This window comes from Python bivittatus, unplaced genomic scaffold, assembly GCF_059951505.1.
Source record: "Python bivittatus isolate LINGU-HERP-01145 unplaced genomic scaffold, Pbiv_v1 ctg000610_np1212, whole genome shotgun sequence".
NCBI lineage: Eukaryota > Metazoa > Chordata > Lepidosauria > Squamata > Pythonidae > Python > Python bivittatus.
In genome coordinates this window covers 41,524,352-41,540,122 of record NW_028277088.1, presented here as the reverse complement: position 1 = coordinate 41,540,122, position 15,771 = coordinate 41,524,352, and the positions used below count along the sequence as shown (strand labels likewise).

General features: G+C 40.2%; 1 protein-coding gene across 1 annotated transcript in view; it reads right to left on the bottom strand.

Moving 5' to 3' along the window:
* Window positions 1-11,999, bottom strand: part of ANO10 (anoctamin 10) — an 83,751-nt gene extending 71,752 nt beyond the window's left edge. Inside the window, exon 1 of the mRNA XM_015889313.3 lies at window positions 11,882-11,999. The gene's annotated coding sequence lies outside the window, so the exon portion shown is untranslated. The remainder of the gene's footprint in view (window positions 1-11,881) is intronic.
* Window positions 12,000-15,771: the final 3,772 nt, after the last annotated feature.

Below are 15,771 nucleotides of genomic sequence, written 5' to 3'. Positions count from 1 at the left end.
TTCTCTCATGATGCAACAATATTGATTATGTAAAAAATGTACATTTAGGAGAGAAACATATTCCAAACAAAACCTCTAAAAATAAATCCAGATTAAGACTTCAGTCCTACATATTTATTTGGGAGCAAATCCTACTAAAGTCATTGTGACTTAGTTCTGAGAAGACATTAATACAACTGCATTTTAAATTGGTTAGGATTTCCAATTTTACAGTACTTCATTTTAAGTTTTAATAAAATACTAAAATTAAATTTATAAAATTTATTCAGTGGTTACATCTGTGATTATGTACACATTTGATTCTGAATAAGTGTACATTAGATGGAACTAGATAAAATCCTAAACGCATATACAGGTGATCCTTGTTTAACCACCACTCATTCAGCAACTGTTCGAACTTACGCATTGCAATTTGTGACCTTCCCTGCCGGCTTCCCACAAGCAAAGTCAATGGGGAAGCTCACAGGATGTCAGAAGTCATGGTCACATGAAATCTTCACTTAATGACCCACGTGGTCCTTGTTTAATGACAGCAACTGGGACTGCTGTCACAAAGCATCATGGTCATGTGGTCTTTCAACTCATGACCACATTACTTAATGACAGTTTCTGGTCCCAATTAGCTTTGCTAAATTACTACTACCTGTATATTAACATAAGGCCTGCTGAAATAAACAGACCTCATCTTTAATCAATTATACAGAATAAAATATTTTTAGATATTTTGTTTCTAGGATTAGCAAAGAAAATATTAATGAAATCATATGTTCATAAGACCAAAGGCCACTCTTCCAATGACCTGCTAGTAATTCCCTTCAAAAAGGATTTCCACTAATGTCAAACAATATCAAGTCTATCTTTCATTTCTGTGTGCTATGGCAACTAAGTAGAATACATGCCACCTGTTTCTTTGCACGCACTCTACTGAATCTTATTCCAAGATCAGTAATGCCACTATTCCATGTCAGCTTTATTTTAACAGTGCAAATTGTTCTATATAAATTTCCCAGCAGAATGTTCCTTCCCTTAGTCATTTCTTTACTATGAACAGGTTTGGGGGAAAAAAGTACAACCCAGAAATAGTAAATGATTAAAACTTTAAGTGAAAAACTTAATATGAATTAGGAATATCAGGGATCTGTAGTGGTCCTTTTCAGGAAATAAGAGTAGGTCTAATCATGAACAACTATACATCAACAAATAGTGTTTCAAAGGAAGCAAGATGGCATATGATTAAGATAACTGTTTTTAACTCCCTAATCATCTTTTTAGGACTTTTTGTAGCAATATCTGTTTTTATTACTGATACATAGGAGAGAATTAATGTATCAGAATAAAGACACTGCTTGTCACCTTTAAAGCCCTACATGGTCCAGGGGTAATGGAATCATTTTCTACCAGCAGTTCTACCCATCCAGTGAGATCTATAAAGGAGGCAATCTCTGCATCTCATTCTTGAGGGACTGACCATCATCAGGGACCATGGGGGCATGTCTTTTGTGTAGCTGCTCCTTTCTTTTGGAACCCTGCTCCCACTGAAGTCAGGTCAGCACCAATCCTGTTCACATTTTAAAAAGCTACCAAGAAGTGGCTGTTCTGGAAAGCCTTTGGGGACTGACTGTATCCTGGGTCCCCTCCCTGCAGTATGTGTCTGTTGCTGTTACTATTATTTCCCTTGATGTATCAAGTGGCTGTGAAATTGATTGACATTGGCTTGGGGGGTGGTATATTTTCTTCTTTTAATTCTATTTCATTTTATATTATTATAAGCCACTCAGAACGTTTGTGGAATTGAGAATATATAGATTACAGAAATAAAATAAATATACAAAATTAAAGTAGAGGATATCCTGTTGACAAGCGAATTACCTACCTTCTTACGTCCTAATAACTATGCTGTGTTAGATTAAGAAACTGAAGCATTATTATGTCATGTCTAGAAGATGGGAAAAAATTAGAAGAGAAAAAGGCAGCGATCTGGCAGCTAAATCTTGTTTACTAACAGTTCAAACAGTCATTTCAATGTTTGATCAATTAATGGCTGTTAACAATTAAATGAGCTGAAAAATACTCCTTGAAAGTATGTGGTAAATCTACAAAAAGCAGTAGTGAAGAATAAAGTAAAGAAGGATAAACTAAAAGAGAACTAGAATGAAAAGAACTATTATATATGTAAAAATGAGGTAGGGCAGGAAATAAGAAGGTGAAGAAAATGAAATTAACAAGGGTAGATGGCATAATAGGCAAGCAATAATTTATTCTTACCTAGCTCCTCTGTTGCCATGGTTACTATAGTGATCAGAAAGAAATTCTCTGGCTTCCCAGTTATAGTGGACATAAGAGAGTTCTAATAACTTTTAAATGCACCATTTTGTCACTGATGATTATCAGAATGAAAGGATTTTTCAGAAGTACAATTGCCCCATTTGATTTTTTTTCAAGGATGATTTTATTTGTCCATTGTTTAAGAATAGAAGGAGATGTACAGATGTGAAGGAGGCTGGTGAAAAAGAAATAGCACTCAGCACTAATCATCAGCTTAAGGTAAGATGCTGCCAATGGTTTTTCTCAAGGCCAAATATTAATAAACATAACTTCTCAACAAAGGAAAAAAGAGTCAAGAGAAAACAAGATAGGAAAAAAATGAAACAGCAGTAAAAATAGAAGTTGGAAGAAAAAAGATCCAGTCTTTTAAAATTCTTTCCCAAATTAAACAAAAGAAATTCTCCATGAACTACAGCCATCAGAAACAATATTCCAACTGCAATGGCTACAAAATCATTTAAAATGTTCATCCCAATACAGAATGAAAATGATCAGGTGGGCTAGATTTAGTAATTAATGAAACAGTAATCAGTGTGAGGATGGATCACTGTTTTAGTTGCAAAAGAGGGAGGGGGACAGGTATTGTGGTAAAGCAAAAACCCCAGCCTCCTTGTGAGTAAGCCACCTTAGCAAGAAATGAGTGTTTGCAGACTCAGTGCCTGCTGAGCATAAACGCTACTCTGATGATGGAGAAGAAGGATGAGGCAGATGGCAGACTCCAGCAACAAAGAAAATTAAAGGCAGAAAACTGCTGTTGGACCACCCTTATCAAGCCTGTGCAAACCAACTCCCCCACTCTTCTACGCTTCCTGGCCTGGAATCACCTTCTGCCCAGATTCCTTGAGCTGGAAAGCCAGAGACTACTTACATACCCACAGCAGACGCTCAGGGCCCAATGAAGATTGTTGGTGAGAGAACAGGAGAAACAGCCTCAAATGGCTGCAGCCCAAACAGTTAAACTCCTGGGTTAGGCATTTTCTTTTGAACGTTATTTTGTGTTCTTAATTTGGGCTGATGAGGCTCCAAAGTGTCTGTTTTTATTTTCCAACCCCAAAGCTGAGAGCTCAGAGGACTGAGGAACATAAACTTCACTAGATTTTATACACCTTGGAAGAGTCCAGTGTTTGCTTTCAATTTTTCCCTGCCCTTAAGGGTCACTACCACACCAGGGTCAGAAGTGGGATCTTGAAGAGGCCTGGTTAGAGCCTACCCATGAAGTGCAAGCAACTGACCCATGAAAAGAATACCAGAGGGGATTCCTCAGGGTGTCAAATTACAGCAATGCAAGTTGGGTGCAGCAGAGCTATGTTCTAAAACCTGTGCTTGCTCTCAATGGTCCAGCAATAATAAGCAGTCCTCAGCTGTCTGGTTGTTCTGAGCGTGTGCACTCTTTTTTGAAAGAGTGGCTTCTGCGTCCCACTGGCCAGAAAGAGGATGGGTGATGTGGTTGGCTCCCTAACAGACAGGGAAGGACCTGAAAGCTTTTAGTGATCCTTCACCTCAGGAGGCTGCTGACCATAAATTGGTTTGGACTGCAATTCAGCAATGGTTCAACCTTTATGCTGAGGCCTATTGGCAGTGGTTTTGAAAATATGGGTTCAAATCAGAGGAAGGACCTTGAAAAGTCTTGAACTGGTTCAGGGTGTTTGCTAGGATGTGGCTGTCTCATGAAATGCACACTTCCGTGGGTACCCTCTCTTAGAGCAATATGTGACCATTCTGCTGGGGCACTATAGCACTATGCCCTAGAACAGATATAACCAAGCTTTACAACTGGCTGAAGGACTACTTATTGACTCATCACATTGTTTCCAAATGCTCCCTAAACAAGAAAGGGACCCACTGTCTCCCCAAAATGGGAAGCCCCACCTGAGGTCACATTTGCCCACTAGCTAACAAGCAGCCAGAGTTCCACCAAATTCCCTCTCTCTGGTAAGGAGCGGTACTGGGTCCAAAACTGCAGGGCTTGGGTTATCAAAGGCCCTCCCAAAGGTTGCAAAGGGAAAGGTATCAGGGGTCAAACTGCCACAGTCACTGAAAGTGAAACTGAAGGGCAGGCAATAGTTCACTGTCCATGGGGGTGTTCTCACTGTCATAGGGGAGGACTAGGTGATGTACCTAAGCTAAGGTTGAGGATGTAATTGTTGTTACTGCTATTGAACTACAACTAACATGGTCAATGGCCAGCTTGTGAGAGCCCTCCTTGATTCAGGACGCCCCTGTACTTTAACCCAAGTTGCTCATGTGTCTCCCAAGATGTCTCCCAAGACAACAAATGCATGTTTTAGGTGCTGATGGTGACTTCAGGCCCTATGTTAGGGGGTGAGCATATTCTCTGAGGGGATGAGTCCCAAGTTGCCTTATAACTAGGAAGTTCAAAGTCCAAAAGTGGAAGGAAAAGAAGGGGATTCTATTTATAAAGGCCCAGGTTAATGATCCTAGTGAGGGAATAGAATCTAAATAGGAATTCCCTCAAAATATAAGAGAGTTCCAGACATCCAATCCCTCTCTACAAAACATATAGTCCCAAGTGGGGAGTCTATTGTCAGGCTGTAGTAGGGTCACTCAAAGAAATTATGTTCTGTGTGTAATCAACAAACATGGTTCTAAGATTAGTTGATCCCATGGAATGCAGATCTCTAATAATAAGAATTTATCATACTATACTTAAGGCAGGACTCCAGGAGCATCACTGTACATGTGCGTGGATTGCACATGTGTTTTAGTGGCTGGAAATGTAGACTCATTTTTTGGAGTGCTGATTCTTGATTGGTTCTTTCTTTGTGCTGGGTTCTGGCTGGTCAATCTGAAGAGCTGAATCCTGATTGTGTCCTTGTCCAGGCAAGATTCTGATTTGCCTATTTTGGGGAGCTGATTCGTGGTTGGTTCTGCTTTTGGGCAGGATCTTGGTGCGATGCAGGGCTTTGTTAACCTTCAGACTTTCTTCTTTCTTGTTGAAGCTGCTAAGATGTTTATGGATCTCAATAGACTCTCTGTGCAGGTATAATAATGGTTTGGTGTTGTTGACAGCACTTGTATGTCCTTGAATTGAATTTCATGATCATTATGGTGCAGCATTAGTTCCATTATTGATGATTTTTTTAGCTGTCTTAGTCTGCAGTGCCTCTCATGTTCCTTCAGTCAGGTGTGGAAACTGTGTTTTGTGGTACCAAGGTATACCTGTCCACAGCTACAGAGGATGTGATAGACCCGGATGCTGTGGGTCGGCCTCCACTGTCCTTAGCTGATCAAATGATTTCTTTGCTTTTCTTAGTCAGCCTGTAGATGGCTTTAAGACTATGCTTTCCTAATAATTTTCCTATTCAGTCAGTGACCTTCCCTATGTAGGGGAGAAATACCTTTCCTATTAGGGTGGTTCATCCATGGATGTTATCTACTTTATTATTATTCTCCTGCTTTGGTTGTAATCCTTGCCTGATGTCACTAGTGGAATATTCATTGGCTTGTAAAGCCTGATTAAGATGTCTAAACTCCTCAGATAGTTTCTCAGGCTCACAGATGTATCTGGTGTGGTTGCCTAGTGTTTTGATCAAGCTTCTCTTCTGGCCAAGATGATGATTGGAATCTTTGTGGAGGTAGCAATCTGTACAGGTGGGCTTATGGAATACCTTGTGACTTAGCTGTAGGTTCTTGTTTTTGGTGATTAGGACATCCAGAAATGGGGGCTTCTCATCCTTCCTCTCTTCCCTAGTGAATTGAATCTTTGGGTAGATGCCATTCAGGTATTCTAGAAATTTCCCAAGTTCTTCTTTACTATGGCTCCAGATCACAAAGGTGTCATCTACATATCAGAACCATGATTATGGTTTTAGGTGTGCTGTTTCCACTGTCTGTCGTTTGAATTTTTCCATGAAGAAGTTGGCTATGACTGGACTCAGGGGGCTTCCAATAGCAACTCCCTCAAAATTAATTATTCCATTGGAGGTAACACATAGTGAGGTATGGTTTAACAGGTTGGTGATATCCTCAGGGAAGATTTCTTTGGTATGTAGTAATGTCTCCTTCATCGGCACGTTAGTGAAGAGGAACACCACATCAAAACTGATCAGTTTGTTATTTTGACCAAGACTGAGCATTTTCAGTTTCTCAGTGAAATGGGCTGAGTCTCTGATGTATGTTTGTCCAATATATGGTTGTAGGAGGATTGCCAGGTATTTGGCAACGTGGTATGTGGTAGAGTCAAGACACTAATGATTGGACATAATGGTAGCTGTTCTTATGGATCTTGGGAAGCCCATATAGCCGGGGTGGCAGAACTTTGATCCTGTGTGGATTTCTTTGTGCATCATGTGAGTGATGAAGTCGTGATTGGGGCAGTTTGTTTTTCATAGTACTTTTTGTTGTGGGATCACATCTGAGTTTTTTGTAGGTTGTTGGGTCTAAGAGATCCTGTATCTTCTTCTGATAGTCCTCAGTTTTCATGATGACAGTGGCATTACCCTTGTTTGCTGGTAAGATGATGATGTTCTCTTCCCTACTGATGTTCGTTATGGCTTGTCTCTCTTTCCTTGTCAGGTTGTTTCTAAGAGGTTGGGGTCTACATAAGATTCTGGCCTCAGTTCTGATTTCCTCTGCAGCGTCCTCTGGGAGGTGTCAAATAGCTATTTCAATATTGGCAATGATGTCCTCAGTGGGTATTACAGAAGGCGTAACAGCAAAGTTTCCCCCTTTGGCTAAAATCAAAGTCTCCTCTATAGTGAGTTGGCAATATGTAAGGTTGACAACGGTGCGCAAAGTATCAGAGTGGCATTTTTCAAACTTCTGTTTCTGCTTCTGGGCAGGTCTCTCCATTTGTTTTGCCATTTTCTTGTAGCTCAGCTTGTCAAACTTGTCCCAGTCCTGATTCTAGATAATGTTGCTGACTTGGAGGTGTAGGCACAATAACTGTGCATCAGTGAGGGCAAAATTTCTATATATTCAGTGGATCCGTTCTCGTAGTAAGGGGGCTCCATGCCAGCCACAGTTGCTGGCAAAACGTCAGGAAATCTGCTGTCTAGACCATAGTCACTAAGCCCTGAAGCTCAACATTGCTCAAGAGTATCAACAGCTATTTTCCAACAAACCTAGAAGAATGTAAGTTTTATTCAGACTGATGTCAGTCCTTTAAAGCAGGCCACATCAGGAAACAGACACACAAGGATTCCAGAAATGCTATTTTATTGTAGAATATATTGTAAATCTGTCAGAGTTTCACTCTGCCCCATCTTACATCCCCCAAAATCAAGGCGGGGTTATTTTGAATTTCTTTCTCATGCTTTTCACTTTCCCGGGACAGTTGCTGTTTCTCCTTAACCATTCATCTATTCCTTTCCCAAGGTCATCCTTACATTGCTTTACAATGCTTTATCTTTCTGTAGCTCCCTAACTTAGTTAATTTAGTTCTGTACTATTGTGCTTACCTAATTTGCTTACTTTTGTTGCTTAGCTTATACCATTTCCCCTTACCTTACCTCTTTTCTTTGGCTTAATGTTCCTCTTTCTTAGTTTGGGGTTTCTTGTGCTATAGTAATTTTGGCCATCTCAGCTGGTTTTGCTCTTGCTGCACTCAGTTTCTAAAGGGTGAGATTAATGCAAGAGCTTATTGCCAGGCTGCAGTGTTGTGCTGCAGGGCGATGCCAATGAGTCTCACCCTACTGACTGACAGTTCACAGGGCCTCTTGCTCTGGAACCCTTACTGACCTTTGCTACTTTTGACCTACTGCCAATTCCCAGGGCCTTTCATCATCCCTTGCTGTGGGCTTTCTGATATCCCTTATCTTGGGTTCTATACACTAGTGTTGCTCAGTCAGATCCCTCCCCCCCCCCCGGGTCTCCTTTAGTGAAATGTTGGTGATGTTACCTGGCCTCTTGGAACAGCAGCATTGCTGACCTCATCCAAGTGCCTTTTTGGCTGTTCCACTGCTTGCTGCACTGTTCTTGCTGTCTTGACTTCACTGTTTTCCAGGCTGCTCAGGTCCTGCATTTGTGCCTCTTAAATGCCTCTTAGACATGCCATTTTGAGAATATGGAATAGATAAAAATAAACCCAGATTGTGCCCGAAAACACCTTTGTGGACCTCAGCTCAAGAAGCATATCATTAGAAGAGAAACAGCAGGCAAAGACAAATGGTTGAAGTACTGGGAATTATTGGAAAACCATCAAGGTGAATTTAAGATTAAATCAAGAGAGCAACTAACAGCAGAAGGATATAGTGTAGTTGTCAATGGTTTTCCCATTTACAGTAATCAGAAAGATTCAAAATCAACAAAAAAACTTATGGTATGGAGCAAAGCTAGACAGTATTTGAAGTACAATTGGGCACTGATGATGAGCGTGTAAATGCTAAAATGTATAAACTTTTGTTGAAATTTGAAACAGTGGAAGAATAAGGAATATATCATAAAGTGGGCCAAGAATTTTGGTTATAATATACAGATGGATCAATGGGAAAATATGTGGTTAAAAGGTTGAAATTTACATTATGTTAAGATCTTAAAAAGAGTGTTTATAAAATGATGTATCATTGGTACATGATGCCAGAAAAATTATCTAGAATGTATAAAGGCACTTCAAATTATGTTGGAAATCTGAACAACATGAAGGGACATTCTATCATGCTTGGTAGACATGTAAAAATCCAACTGTTTGGCTTCTTGGCCTTCCAGCCTCTACGCTTCCCTGGAGGCGGCAGCCCAGTTCCCTCTTAAAGGATCAGCTCCTCATTTTTAGCAGGGCACAGCCCTAAAAAGTTACATATAATAAAAACAGCTCAGGTTTCTTTGCTGCCTTGCACTAGTCCATCCACAGCCTTGTACTTTAATCATAGGTAGGTTTGACAGATTTAAAGTCAACATTTTCACTTTATTTCCCAAGTAAAACTATGGAGAAAATTAAAAGCCTCCAAAATTGACTAGTGTTTATTACTATTTATTTGTACCATACATATCAATATTCTCTAATTTAGATGCAAACTTCAAAGGCACTTACCAAATGCTATTCCAAATAAAAGGGGTGAGACAAGACTATATCCTTAACTCACTTGTTTAATTTTTACCTACAGACACAGATAATACTGTAAATAATATAGACTTCCACCCACGCATCCCCCAAATTGGCAAAAAACACAATTCCGAACAGATTATCCTCACTAACACTAGTTGACAGATACTAAGCTATATAGAAAATAACTTTATTGAAAAAAAAACTTGGATTATCTTCACCCCACCTGTGTTCTGTGGGACACAAAGAAGCTAAAGCACTGATGAAGCAGCTCGTAACAGAAACAGAGCACCCACTGAGCCCAGACAGAGCTCCAGATTTCTCTATTAACGAAAGTTGCAGATACGGAGTAGCACTTGCTGTGTATCTTACACAGGTAGAGATTCCAAAACAAAGAAGGATCTTTACTGCAATGTCCTCCTTTCAGCTGCACTAGAGGGAAGATACAGCAAGATTCCCTGTATGGAATGCCCATACCCATGTAATAACAGACATTTTAAAACTGTTGTATATGCCTTCCTACATTATTTTTACGTTTTACAGAGGTTTTCATAGCACTTATCCATCCATTATTTTTAAGGATACCAGATCTAATTGTATGTTTATTTATCACCTCAAGATAATTATTAATTTGTAACTTTCAATAAAGCCCATATAACAACAAAGTTATATGCTTCTAAGAGGTAGCATGTAACATTTGGCAGGATCTAATATAGAGTAAGCATTAATTACAACAAAAATCTTTATATCTGTATTTTTAGCTTTTTGTTATTTAATTCAATGATTCTTCAAAGTTACAGTTTAAAAGTAGTTTGGAAATGTTAGGTATTATTTTAAAATAGTATACAATTACTAATTTAATTTAGGTACTGTTTTAGGTTAATTTTAATGAGTTTATTGTATTATATTGATTTTGGGTTATATATTCATCATATCCATGCATTGTATCATATCTAGTGCATTGTATTTTATAGTATTACATAATATTATAGTTATTTTTGAATTGTTTATAGTTAATTTTTTGTAAGTATTTGAAACAGTTCATAAATTATGATTAATTTTGTAATGCTTATATTGGTCAAAGATGAACATGAAGACTGAATGGTTGAGACTTCATGCTCTTTTTTCAATTTAAAAAACTTAGTAGTCTTCTAGTTATGTCTCTTAAAAATGGACAAAATTAGAAATATGTTTCATTTATGCAATCCAACATAAAGTGCATAAAATATTTTTAGAATTATTTTGTCCTGCATCAAGGAATACCTAAATTTTCATTCCCAAAGCAAACACTCCAAAGGAGGAAAGATGAAACTTTAACAAAGATTTTATTATCAGAACACATACTATAATGAAGCAAGAAACTATAGTTGATCACAATTTCCCAACATTTTCACCACCAGGCCAAAAATCTACATGTGTTTATAACAGTAAAATAACTGTATATGCATGTTACGTAAAACACATGCGCCATACTTCAACAACAAACTCAAACTTGCAACTTTAGATAGTAGTTGCACCAAAACTCCCTGAAGTACATGAGTTTAAAAACTTTTTAAATTACATTAATATTTAAGTTGAATATACAAAGTGACATGCCCCAAGAGCAATGCCCTGGAACAGTGACAACTGTACCAAACTTCAATGATGTCAAATGACAACACATGCAGGATGACAACATCAACATGCAAATGCCATAATTACGTACTGGCATCACAATGTTTGATGCAAATACACAAGTTGCAACATTGCAACGATGACGTCATTATGCATACGTTGTCATCTGCCCCCCCCCCCCCGCCGCCATCCCATGGATGTCTTTGCATACTAAATACTGTGCATTCAGGGCTATGTCAGGTTATCAACGTTTAACCTGTTCTTTAAGCCCATTTCGCATTCCTGCTCCATGACTTTATTTTGGGGTGTTGGCTCCTGTCAGGAATTCTTTTAAGATTTACACCCTGGCGAGGATTCCCATTTAAGGTTGCAATTCTACACCCATGCCACGTGCGAGAAGTTACGCTGAACATACCGAGACCCGCACTCCGTCCCTCCCCGCCCCCACCCGCTATCTTCTCTTAGCGGCAGAACCAGCGCTCGGGAGAGAAAATGACTGAGCTGGGGAAATTTAGCGCTTCTTTTCTTCCAAGGATAAAGCGAGTTCGCCTGCTGCAAATCTACCCGCCCCGCCCGGCTGCGCCTCTTGACCAGAGCAAGGACTGCCAAAGGAACAAGAGCCGGCGAGGGAAAGAAAGCTACTTGCAAGCAGCCCAAAGTCCAAGCAAAAAAGGACGGCGATACTAAGATACTAAGTGCAAAATGTGTGAGCTCGCAGAAGAAGTAATCGCGGGTGAAGGAGGACTATGATCAGTTGCAACCCCCTCCCCCCTTGCGTCCCTTCCTGAAACAGACTTCTCCCCCGACCCCCCTCCCCATCCTTCCGTCTTTTTCAGGGAGAGGGAATAATGAGGAGAAAGCCTCCGGCCTCTTCGATCGAGACGAAGAAGGGAGCTTACTTCCCTTCAGACTGGCCCCCTGCGCCCTCACCCATTCACTCACCCTCAGCCTCAGCCTGTCTTCTTCACGGCCGCCAGGGGGAGGGAAGGCAAAGCCGCCGCTCCACAACAGACCGTGAGAGCCGCCAACGGGCGGAGCCACTCGAGATCTGCGCCTGACTGGAGAGGCGGGACTCTCACTCGCCCCGCCCCCAGTGGTGCGGATGAAAGGTCCTATTGGTTCCCTCAGTTGGTCGAGCTTCTCTCCAGCACGCTGTCGTGCGCCTATAGGGAGATGCGCGCGCACCCTTCTATCGCTATTTGTTGCCAGGTTTTAACCGTGGGAGTTTATGAGTTGTTCGTATATTTATTTAGCTCTAGGTTCAGCTGCATTTCCTTTTTTCCTGCCCAATGCCTCTGGCTTACTCTTTCTTTTCCTGCGCACCTAAATGGATAATGAGCATGTATGTATTTTTCTCCCTGACTCTCTTAGTGGAGTTTTTGAAGTTTCTGGTTTTATCCCCACTAAGTTTACTGTGGTTCCATTTTGCCCTGCCATATCCATTTTCCCTCTTGATGGCATTGCACTTTAGTTTGATTGCATTTTAGCTTCATCTTGTTCCACTTGTGAATCAGACTTGTGTCATCACCAAGGACTCTTCCGCATTACTCAGTTAAAATATTCTATCTGTGAGCCAGCAGAAAACTTGAATGGATTTTGTGTCCTATTGCTAATCCCAATTACCTCTGTGCTGGTTTGCATCTGGAGGATGGCGTCCTCATTTCCTATGCAGGGAAGTCCTCCATCCCACACTTTCTGAACCTCATCAACTGGCAGGAAAAAGCTGGTTTCATGGTTCTGATAGACTGCTAGATCAATGTGCGTAGCCATTTATCAGAAAAGCCTACCTTCACCTGCTACCTCTCCCAGCCTGGGGACCAACTATCCAGGCTGGGAGAGGCAGCAAAGGGGGAAAGGAAGTTCTTTACCTACTAGATCTCCAAGGTTTTGACCTATAAACCCTGCCTAGCTTGGACCTTAGCTACTTGTAAGACCACTTTCTCCTACTGAATTTGACCCGTAGAAGAGATTCTTCCTGGGAAATAATTCTAGTGGTTCTCTACTTTCATGAGGTAAGGGGCAGGGGGAGGGGGAGGAGCTGAGGCCCAGATACACTATTTTACAGAAATAGCACCTATTCTGTGAAAAAGCATCTCCCCCTGAAATTAGACCAGCTCCCTCCTTGGTAGTCTTCCAGAAGCTGTTTAAGATGGAACCCGTCTGAAAGATATTTGGGAAGCACTTAGATCATTGGTTCTCAACGGGGGCGGTACCGCCCCCCGGGGGGCGATGGGAGGATGCTGAGGGGCGATGAAATTGTTTTGGGCGGTAGGGGGGCGGTGGGCATGTTTTGGGCGGTAGAGGGGTGATGAGCATGTTTTGGCATTCGGACTTAATTTTAAAACTCCCAAAAAAATTTATTAAATCGATTATCCGGTTTACACCATTTGTACCAGCAATAAAACGAACTTACGCGACGCCTGCCCTCACGTACTTCTAAGAATGGTGAGACGAATTTGTATTCTAGGTAGGCTGACCTTGAAGAACTCGACACTACGATTCTTCTCCGAACCCAACCAGCACAGCACATGCGTCAGCTGTTTTCCCGCGCGATTAATCGCAGCGCGTGTGTCAGCTGTCTTCCCATGCGATTAATCGCAGTGTGTGCGTTGAGCGTCCTTTCAATATGAATGTTTGATTTGACCCGTGTTTCTTGAGTTGCTTTTCGTTCGCTTTATTTTTTTTTTTGCATTAGTCATTTTAATTTTAATAAAAGGAATGCAATTACCTTCCAGGGCAAAAGTATTGAGTTAAATCGAACAAATTTGGTGTGTAAGTCTACTGAAAAAAATTACTTAAAATTTTTGCCTTTTATAATTCAGTAACTCCCCCCCCCCCATACCCTAAATTACAGGATTTTCACAAAGGGTGGCGTTGAAAAATTTTCCGCTCCTTAGGGGGGCGGCAGCTTCAAAAAGGTTGAGAATCACTGACTTAGATGATGCAATCTGTGCTTTGCTGTTGGGGATTTTTTTCTCCATTTTAATGTATATTTATTTTTATTTATTGTTGTTTGCCATGGGTGTTTTATTATTGTATGGTTGCTATGTTGTTATAATTGTTAACTGCTGAGAGACTTTAGACATTATGCAATACATCAGTTATGAGCTGGCACAATATTTTTTTATTATGAAGTGTCATGTTATTCAGCTTGATCTAATATGCCTGCTAATTAATGGTGCTTAGATCATGGCAGTGTTTCTCAACCTTGGCAACTTTAAGATGTGTGGACTTCAACTCCATGCTGGCTGAGGAATTCTGGGAGTTGAAGTCCACACATCTTAAAGTTGTCAAGGTTGAGAAACACTGGACTATGGTGTAAGATATATACATACTGCAGAAAAGAGCTGTTTAAAATCTAAGATAACTATGTTGGTCTAGGAGAAAAAAAATCCAAAATCCAGTTGGAAAAGAGATGAAGATACTAGTAGAGGACGTGTTTGCAAGCAGAAGGCCAAGGTTCAATCCCTGGCATACATCTTCAAGGAAAGCTGGAAAATGTCCTGGCTGAACTCTGGAAATCAGTGGTCAGTCACTGTCAACAGCACTAAGCTAGATGAACCAATTCTGCAAATGTCAAACTTCCAATGTACCTATGAAAGTGGTGCAATTGATTCTAAACAGAGTTATTCAGTTATTATTTCTAATTCTTTCCAGTTAGGTGGAATCAATTTCCAAAACACTTGTTTCAGGTTGGAGTGTCTCAGTCAACTGAGTTAACAGAAAATAGCATGTGACTGGGTTTTTTAGTTTTATTTTTGAAATAAAAATCCAATCAACATAGCTCAATTAGGTTGTTTGAGAGGCTCTTAATCATTAACATACAAAAAGTTATAGTTCAATGAATTATGCATAAGTAGCAGAAAATGAACAGTGATATCTAAACAACCTTTTAAAAACAAATCCAGACCATCTGTTCCACAAGATTTGCAAGATTGCCCCATCAGCCTTGGTATTAGGAGTTAGAGCACAAGGGAGTAAATAACATCAATAGCTCCCAAATCAGAGCAGTAACAGGGTGTAGAATGAAGATACACAGAGTATCTTGAGGAAAAGGGACACAGCCTTGAGAAAATCTAGAGCCTGCAAGTTCTAGGAGCCATTATTTGGTGCAAAGGCAAGAAGTTTCTTTATACTTCCTCTAAATGTAAAAAGGTTTTAACAGAGACCTGTGTGGAAACTTCCAGGTTAGGGATCTGCAGAGTTGCTCCTTGAGTAAGATGGGTGGTGACTAAATTTGAAATATAAATAAAATAAATAATGAAAACCTAATCCATTTTACAGCCCACTTTGCTTAGTAAATTTCAGTAGTAGGAGATTTGATGTCCAAATTCACAGTTTCATTTCAGAGCAGAGCAAGGTTTTACATCCCACTGAAAATATTGTAAGCTATCCAGCAGGGCAATTCTCTTTAGCAGCAGTGGGGTATTTTTTCTGAGGAGAATGGCAGGTGCTAGCCTGACACGCTTGTTAATATTTGTCCTAAATCCACTCCCAGCAAGATCCATGACAAATTTTTATATCCCTGTTCCAAATAAATGTTTCTAGAGTGCATCACTTAGATTAAGATCTGACATTTCTTTCTCTGTTGGATTCTTGGTATTACCTAGCCTGGCAATGAAACATCTGCAAGAAGAAAAGTAATCTCAGAAAAAGCAAGAATGCAACAATTCAACCCTGAACTACATATATTCCCCACTTTTTTTTTTTCTAATTGCTATCAGCCGGAATCAATCCACTGCACTATTTCTTTTCCTTTTACTATCTGTTGGCATCAATCCACTGCAGGCTGAAGGTCTCTTCATTAAAGGTTATGGACCATAATCTACCAT